Raw genomic sequence first — 7,854 nt, 5'->3', positions numbered from 1 at the left:
TTTGTTTATATAGTGTATTACATTGACAGATTTTCATATGTTGAACCATCCTTGGGTCTCTAGGATGAAGCCTACTTGATCATGGAGGATAATTTTTTTGATGTGTTCTTGGAGTCAGTTTGCCAATATTTTATTGAATATTTTTGCATCAATGTACATAAGGGAGATTGATCTGTAATTCTCTTTGTTTGTTGCATCTTTGTGTGGCTTGGGAATCAGAGTACCTGTAGCCTCATAAAAGGAGTTTGTTAACATTCCTTCTGTTTCTATTGTGTGGAACAATTTGAAGAGTATTGGTATTAACTCTTCTTTGAAGATCTGGTAGAATTATGCACTGAAACCATCTGGTTCTGGGCTTTTTTTTTTTTTTTTTTTTTTTTTTTTGGTTGGGAGACTTTTAATGACTATTTCCTTGGGGGTTATTGGTCTATTTAAATAGTTTATGTGGTCTTGATTTAATTTTGGTGTGTGGTACCTATTCAGAAAAATTGTCCATTTCTTTTAGATTTCTCAATTTTGTGGAGTAGAAGTGTTTGAAGTATGGCCTGATGATTCTCTGGATGCCCTTGTTGTCTGTTGTTATGTCTCCCTTTTCATTTCTGATTTTGTTAATTTGAATAATCCCCCTCTCTCTGCCTTTTGGTTAGTTTGAATAAGGGCTTGTCTACCTTGTTGATTTTCTCAAAGAACCAACTTTGTTTCATTGATTCCTAGTATTGTTCTTTGTTTCTGTTTTATTGATTTCAGCTCTCAATTTGATTATTTCCTGGTGTCTATTCCTCCTGGGTGACTTTGATTTTTGTTCTTTTGAGCTTTTAGGTGTGCTGTTAAGTCACTAGTGTGAGATTTCTCCAGGTTCTTCATGTGGGCATTGAGTACTATGAATTTTCATCTTAACACTGCTTTTATAGTGTCCCATAAGTTTGGGTATGTAGTACATTCCTTTTCTTTGAATTCTAGGAAGTCTTTAATTTCTTTCTTTATTTCTTCCTTGAACCACTGGTGATTCAGTTGATCAATGTTGAGTTTCCATGATATTGTAGGCTTTCTATAATTTTTGTTGTTGTTGAAATCTAACTTTAAGCCATGGTGGTCTGATAGAATACAGGAAGTTATTCCAATTTTTTTGTATATGTTGAGATTTGCTTTGTGACTGAGTATTGGTCAATTTTAAAGAAGGCTCCATTAGGGTACTGAGAAGAAGGTATATTCTTTTTTCTTAAGGTGGAATGTTCTTTAGAAATCTAGTAAGTGAATTTGAGACATAATATCTCATAGATCCCTTATTTCTCTGTTAAGTTTCTATCTGGCAGATCTGTCCATTGGTGAGAGTGGGGCGTTGCAGTCTTCCACTATTTTTTTTTTTTGTTGTTGTTGTTGTTGTTGTTGTTGTATCAAGTCAGGATTTCTCCATGTAGTTTTGGTGCCTGTCCTGGATCTTGCTCTGGAGAACAGGCTGGCCTTGAACTCACAGAGATCCACCTGGCTCTACCTTTTGAGTGCTGGGATTAAAGGTGTGAGCCACTGCTGCCCGGCTAAATTCTCTCACTATTAATGTGTGGGGTTTGATGTGATTTACACTTTAGTAGTGTTTCTTTTACATATGTGGGTGCCCTTATATTTGGGGCATAAAGGTTCAAAATTGAAACTTCATTTTGGTGGATTTTTCCTGTGATGAGTATGTAATATCCTTTCTTAATCTCTTTTGATTGATTTTACTTTGAAGTCTAGATATTAGAATAGTTCCACCAGCTTGCTTCTTAACTCCATCTGATTGGAAAGTCTTTCCCCAGCCTTTTACTCTAATGTAGTGTCTGTCTTTGAAGTTGAGGTGTGTTTCTTGTATGTAGCAGAAGAATGGATCCTGTTTTCATAGCCATTCTGTTAACCTTTGTCTTTTTATAGGTGAATCAATTCCATTGATATTAGGGGATATTAAGAACCAGTGATTGCTAATTCCTGTTTTCTTTTGGTAGTAGTGTGTATGTATTTCCCTTCTTTGGGATTTGGTGCTGTGGAGTTTTCTATTGTCTGTGTTTTTGGGGTGCATCTGATTTCCTTAGGTTAAAGTTTTCCTTCTAGTGTTTTCTGTAGGTCTAGATTTGTGGATAGGTATTGTTTAAATCTGGCTTTGTCTTGGAATGTCTTGTTCATTCTGTCTATGGTGATTGAAAATTTTGCTGGGTATAGTAGTCTGGGCTGGCATCCATAGTCTCTTAGTTTCTGCATTACATCTGTCCAGTTCCTTCTGGATATCAGTCTCCATTGAGAAGTCAGGTCTTATTCTGATGGGTCTGCCTTTATAAGTCACTTGGTCTTTCCCCTTTGCTTCTCTTAGTATTCTTTCCTTATTCCTTATGCTTAGGGGTTTAATTATTATGATGCAATGGGACTTTTTTCAGGAGGTCTAGTCTGTTTAATGTTTTCTAGGCTTTTTGTATCTTCATAGGTATTTCCTTCTTTAAATTGGGAAAGTTTTCTTCTATGATTTTGTTGAATATATATTCTGTGCCTCTGAATTGGTATTCTTCTCCTTCTTCTACCCCTATTATTCTTAGATTTGGCCTTTTCATGGTGTCCCAGATTTCCTGGATGTCTTGTTTTATGACTTTTTTGGCTTTGGTGTTTTCTTTGACTGACCAATCTATTTTCTCTATTGTATTCTCTACACCAGAGATTCTCTCACCCATCTCTTGTATTCTGCTGGTTATGCTTGCACCTGTACTTCTTGTTCATTTACTCAGATTTTCTATTTCCATCTTTCCCTCTGTGTGTGTCTTCTTCATTGTTTCCATTTCAATATTCAGATCTTACACTGTTTCCTTCACCTGTTTAATTGCTTTTTCATGGTTTTTGGCTTTAAGGGATTTATTGATTTCTTCCATTTTTTTTTTGTCTTTTTTTCAATTCTAAATTTCTAAATTCTCTAATGGAATTTTTCCTTTCCTCTTTAAAGGCCTCTATCATCCTCATAAAGCTATTTGCAAGGTCATTTTCTTCTGTTTCTTTTTTGTTGTGATGTTCAGGTCTTGCTGTTGCAGAACTGCTAGTTTCTGGTGGTGCCATATTGTTCTTTATGTTGTTGTATGTATTTTTGCACTGGAGTCACCCATCTCTTCCTCCAACAGATGTAAAAGGTGCCTGTGTCTCAGTGAGCTCTTCTTGGTCCAATCTGTGCTTGTTGTGTACTGTGTCTCAGGGGTCTACTTTTGGAGCTGGTGTATTCTGTGTCTCAGGGAGCCGCTGACCTCACAGGAGAATGGGTAGATTTGGGGTAGGGCATGAGACCTGCAATGAAGGTCTTGTACACTCCATATTCTGTTGCAGCTAAGACCAGAGACAAGATCACCATGTGTTCTAAGACTTCATGATCTGTCATTACCCTGTACTCAGCCTCAATTGTTTTTCCTTCTCCAATAAATTTCCTTGCAGAAAAAGAATCTCTTTTTAATATTTTTCCATGCTTTCTATGTGGCTTAGTCAGGACTCTTCAAAGCTATCTAGCAGAATCTGCAATGAATGCCTTATAAAAGGAGTCTGGGTTACATTTAGTAGACATATCAACGACAAACAGAAGTTTAGATACAAAGTCACATTTAGTGATTCTGCTCTACCTACTTCTCCTGTCTGTCAAATCTACTGTCCTTTAGATGGGACTCACCTTCAGAACCATGTCCCACTTTTCCAGGATCCATTCTTCTATTGGAGGACATTGAGGTTGTTTCCACTTTCTAGCTATTGTGAACACATCAGCAATGAACATGTCTGAGCAAGTATCTGTGGAGTAAGATGTTGAGTCCTTTGGGCATTTTCCAAGGAGTGTTTCAGCTGTGCCATATGGAGAGTTCCTTATAGTCTTTGAGAAGTCTGCACCCTGATTTCCACAGTTCCTGCACCAATTTGCAATCTTGCAATCCCACCAAGAATGAATGAGGGCTCCCCTTTCCCTACATCCTCACTCACATGTATTGTTAGTTGTTTTCTTGATCTTAGCTGTTCTGACTGGGTTTAGATGAAACTTTAGTACTTTCAATGTGCGTTTCTCTAACTGTTAATAATGTTGAACATTTAGACATACTTCTTAACTATTTTTATTAGCTCTCTGAAAGTTTCAAAGAACTTGTTAATCTTTTGGGATAATACTTATCTCTCTCCAAACTCTTCCCAGATCTACCCCCTTCCTTACCTACCCAAGTTCATATCTTTTTTTAAAATTTTATCTAGACCAGTTTGTGCTGCCCATATGTTTTTAGATGTGAGATTTTTCACATGACCAATTTACCAAGGGTTATACTCAGAAAGAACCATTCCTCTGTCTAATTAGCTAAGAACAGGCTAATACTAGGGGTGGGGTTTTTATACCCCACTCCCAGGTTCATGCTGGAATCTGGTCTTATTTGGGCTTGCACAGCCATACCACCCTGAACATTCCTGATTTCATTTTAGGCATTTTTATTTCTCTTTTTATGAGCTCTCTGTTCAGATCCATAGCTCATTTTCAACTGGGTGGTTTTCTTAACTGTTTTATTTTATCATTTTAGTTTTTTTAATGCTGGATAATAATCCTTATGAGATATATAGCTTGCAAAGGGTCTTTGCCACACTGTGACCTTCCTCTTTATTGGACTGATTACTATTTTTATTGGCTATAGGGAAGGATTTTTGTTTCATAAGGTCCTATTGTCAGTTGTTGGCCTAAATCCTAAGTGGTTAGTCCTGGACACACGGACATATAAGCAATATTATGTGGAGGCTGTTACACATGCATATATGTATTTGTATGCATTTGAATTTGTTCCCATGGGTATATGTGTAATAATTATAACTAAAGAAGTAAGTTTGGGAAGGGATGTGGGAGGAGCTGGGAGGGTGCAGGAGCAGAGTAGATGCAATGTTGTTCATGTACGTGATTCTCAGGAAAATGTTTAAAATAAAACTGAAATTTAAAACATCATATCCAACACAGATTCTGTTAGAGACCTCATCAAATTCCACATGTCTCATAGATACTGTGCCCAATGGACTGCCTCCAGAAGCCTTGGTATTAGCTCCGTCCACTGTCTTTTCCTCCAGCCTGTGTTTAGTGCAATACTGGCCACCCATGATGCCTGACAACCTGGAAGACCTCCTGCTTAGAATCTACAACAAACAGAAGTCTGGCCACATACACAAACTCCCTCATAGGGTAGTGATGAGGATACCCTTTTAATATTAAATACATTTGACTTACCATATCTTCATCTTCCTATTGTTTACACTTTCTTCTCTCTTCCTTCCTGTATTGTGGGGTCAGGAACCCTCTACCTGCTATCTTCTCCATGGAAGAGCCAGTTGCTTGATGTGCATGAAGGACCAGATTGAGGTGGAATTTCTGTGTCCTCAAGACCACAGTTTCAGACACTCTACCCACACCCTGCCTTGTATGTAGTGGCATTTGCTCTGCCCATGACCTTGGGCTATATGGCCCAAAGGAGGTGGTGCTTCCTATCATTGTATGTGACCTCTTATAAGGAGTTGGAGAAGGGTCACATGCTTTTTTTCTTCCTGCTCCTGCCTGGGAGGTGGATTAGCTCCCAGTCCGATCAGAGGACAACTTCTGCTTTCTACTCTGTTCTGTAATCGTGAGTGTATTTCCTCAATTTATATCTTAATAAATTCTGTTACTCATTTAATAGACTCATGTGGATTGATCATAATAAGTGGCGCCCACGTGACAAAAAGACCTCACACTCCCTGTCGCTTCTGTCCACAGCCTCTGTGGCAGCTGCAGCCTTTGGCTCAGAGGCTTGAATGCTCGCTGCAGGTCAACCACACTAGCACCCCCAGAGCTACTGGGTCCCAACCACATGCATCTGAGCCCCTTGTGTCCCTACTGGGGCTACTTGCAGTGACCAAACCCTAAAGTACTTGGGTGGCTGCTGGTGAGTTTCTCTGCCCTGCAGAGCCTGCAAAGCTCAAGCCCATCAGGAAGAGCCTGACTCCTGCTCAGGTGACCAGTGGCAGCACCATGAACTAGTAGAGCCTATAGACTAGGCAGCTCGTGCAGCATGAGTCAATCAATCACTCTCTGGCCAGGTAACTCACAAGGCGGCAGCTCTCATAGCCACTGCCAGAAGCACGTGTTCTTCAGCAGATAGAGCACCAGAGAAAGGCGCCCACACTGGTCCATGCTTTTAGTGGCCAGGTCACAGTTCCTCTCCTGTTTAGAGATTCCCAGCAGACTGTTCCCTTTACTTTTAAAATTGTTCAGTGTAGCAGCTGCCAATTCCAGGACACCATAGGACACTGCTCTTGTGAGCTTACCTGCCTGTGCTCTTGAGAGCATGCACCCCCCCACCCCGCACATGCCTGCCCACCCACAGGCTTCCACCACTCTGGCTGAGTTCAGTCCCAGCTGTGACCCGGCCTGCAACCACTGCCATCAGCCCTACAGCACCAGTCAGACAGGCGGCTCCTGCCAGGTGTGTGACTGCACCTGAGCGCTTCCAGCTCATTGGTGTGTTGCCTCATTGTTGTATACAGTCTGTTGTGGTCCCTGCAACCCTATCTAGTGCTCAGGGGTTGCCTGGGTAAGTGCTTAATTCATAGGAGTCATTCAGGGACCACAGTCAGCTTGCATTAGACCCGCTTTAGTGCTATACTGGTGACACCTTCTGGCCAAACAGTGCTACTACAGCCAAAAAACCCATTACAATCAAGAATTTCATTCCAGGTAAGAGTACTTGATAATTTTACACCTTAAAGCTGATTAATAATAATAATAATAATAAAATTAATAAAATTTTCCTTACAAATTTTGAATATTTCTCAAAGCATGGCAGAAATATTACCTCAAATTAATTTAAAAACTTTTTTGCTTGTATGATGAATGAAATTTTACAGGAAATATATGACCTTCCTGGGACAGATTTGGTATGCACCATTTTGGCATTTACCATAATAATTCACATAACATTGAAAAGCTGGTTTAATAATAATAACAAAGATGAGTCATTATTGGGACTGATACAGGCTTTAAAAGGTAGCAATGAAGACTTACATAAAAGGATTCTTTCTCTGGAATCTGCTACCCAGAATTTACGAGATAGTAATAAAGACTTTAAAAAACAGGCTCCTTAGTTTGGAATCTGATAACTTACTACAAGAACTTCAGTTCATTAATAATAAATGTACAACCAGATTTGATTTTATTGATAATAAATACAAATACTTAATGGAGGAAACAATAATTCTCCAGAGTAAAGTTGCCACTATTCAGATACCTTATAAGGAAGAAAGATTATTGTTAACTGATAAAATAAGTTCTATGGAATCATGTGTTTCAGAAGAACATAAAGGGTTGCATGATTCCATGAAATCTCTGGAATCCCTTACAACAGAGGAGGTTCGCACACTGTAACAGACCCTAGGTGCTTGTTTGCAAGCCCTGAAGAAACTCTCAGTAAAGATGACAAGGGACCTAATAAGAAAAAGGGCATGTGACCCTTCTCCAACTCCTTATAAGAGGTCACATACAATGGCAGGAAGCACTACCTCCTTTGGGCCATATAGCCCTAGGTCATGGGTGGAGCAAATACCACTACGCATGCATGTATAGGGATTTGATGTGATTCATTGAATTCCTCCAGTCTTTGGGCTGAAAACAATCAATGCATATACGTGTGTGTGTGTGTGTGTGTGTGTGTGTGTGTGTGTGTGTGTGTACATATATATACATATATGTATATGTATGGTGTATTGACTAGTCCTGGTTGTCCTGGAACTCACTTTGTAAATCAGGCTGGTCTCCAACTCACAGAAATCACCTGCCTCTGCCTTCCAAGTGCTGGGATTAAAGGTATGTGCCATCACTAC

This window comes from Peromyscus leucopus, chromosome 17 (genome assembly GCF_004664715.2).
Source record: "Peromyscus leucopus breed LL Stock chromosome 17, UCI_PerLeu_2.1, whole genome shotgun sequence".
Classification (NCBI taxonomy): Eukaryota; Metazoa; Chordata; class Mammalia; order Rodentia; family Cricetidae; genus Peromyscus; species Peromyscus leucopus.
Note: the sequence above shows the minus strand (reverse complement) of the source record.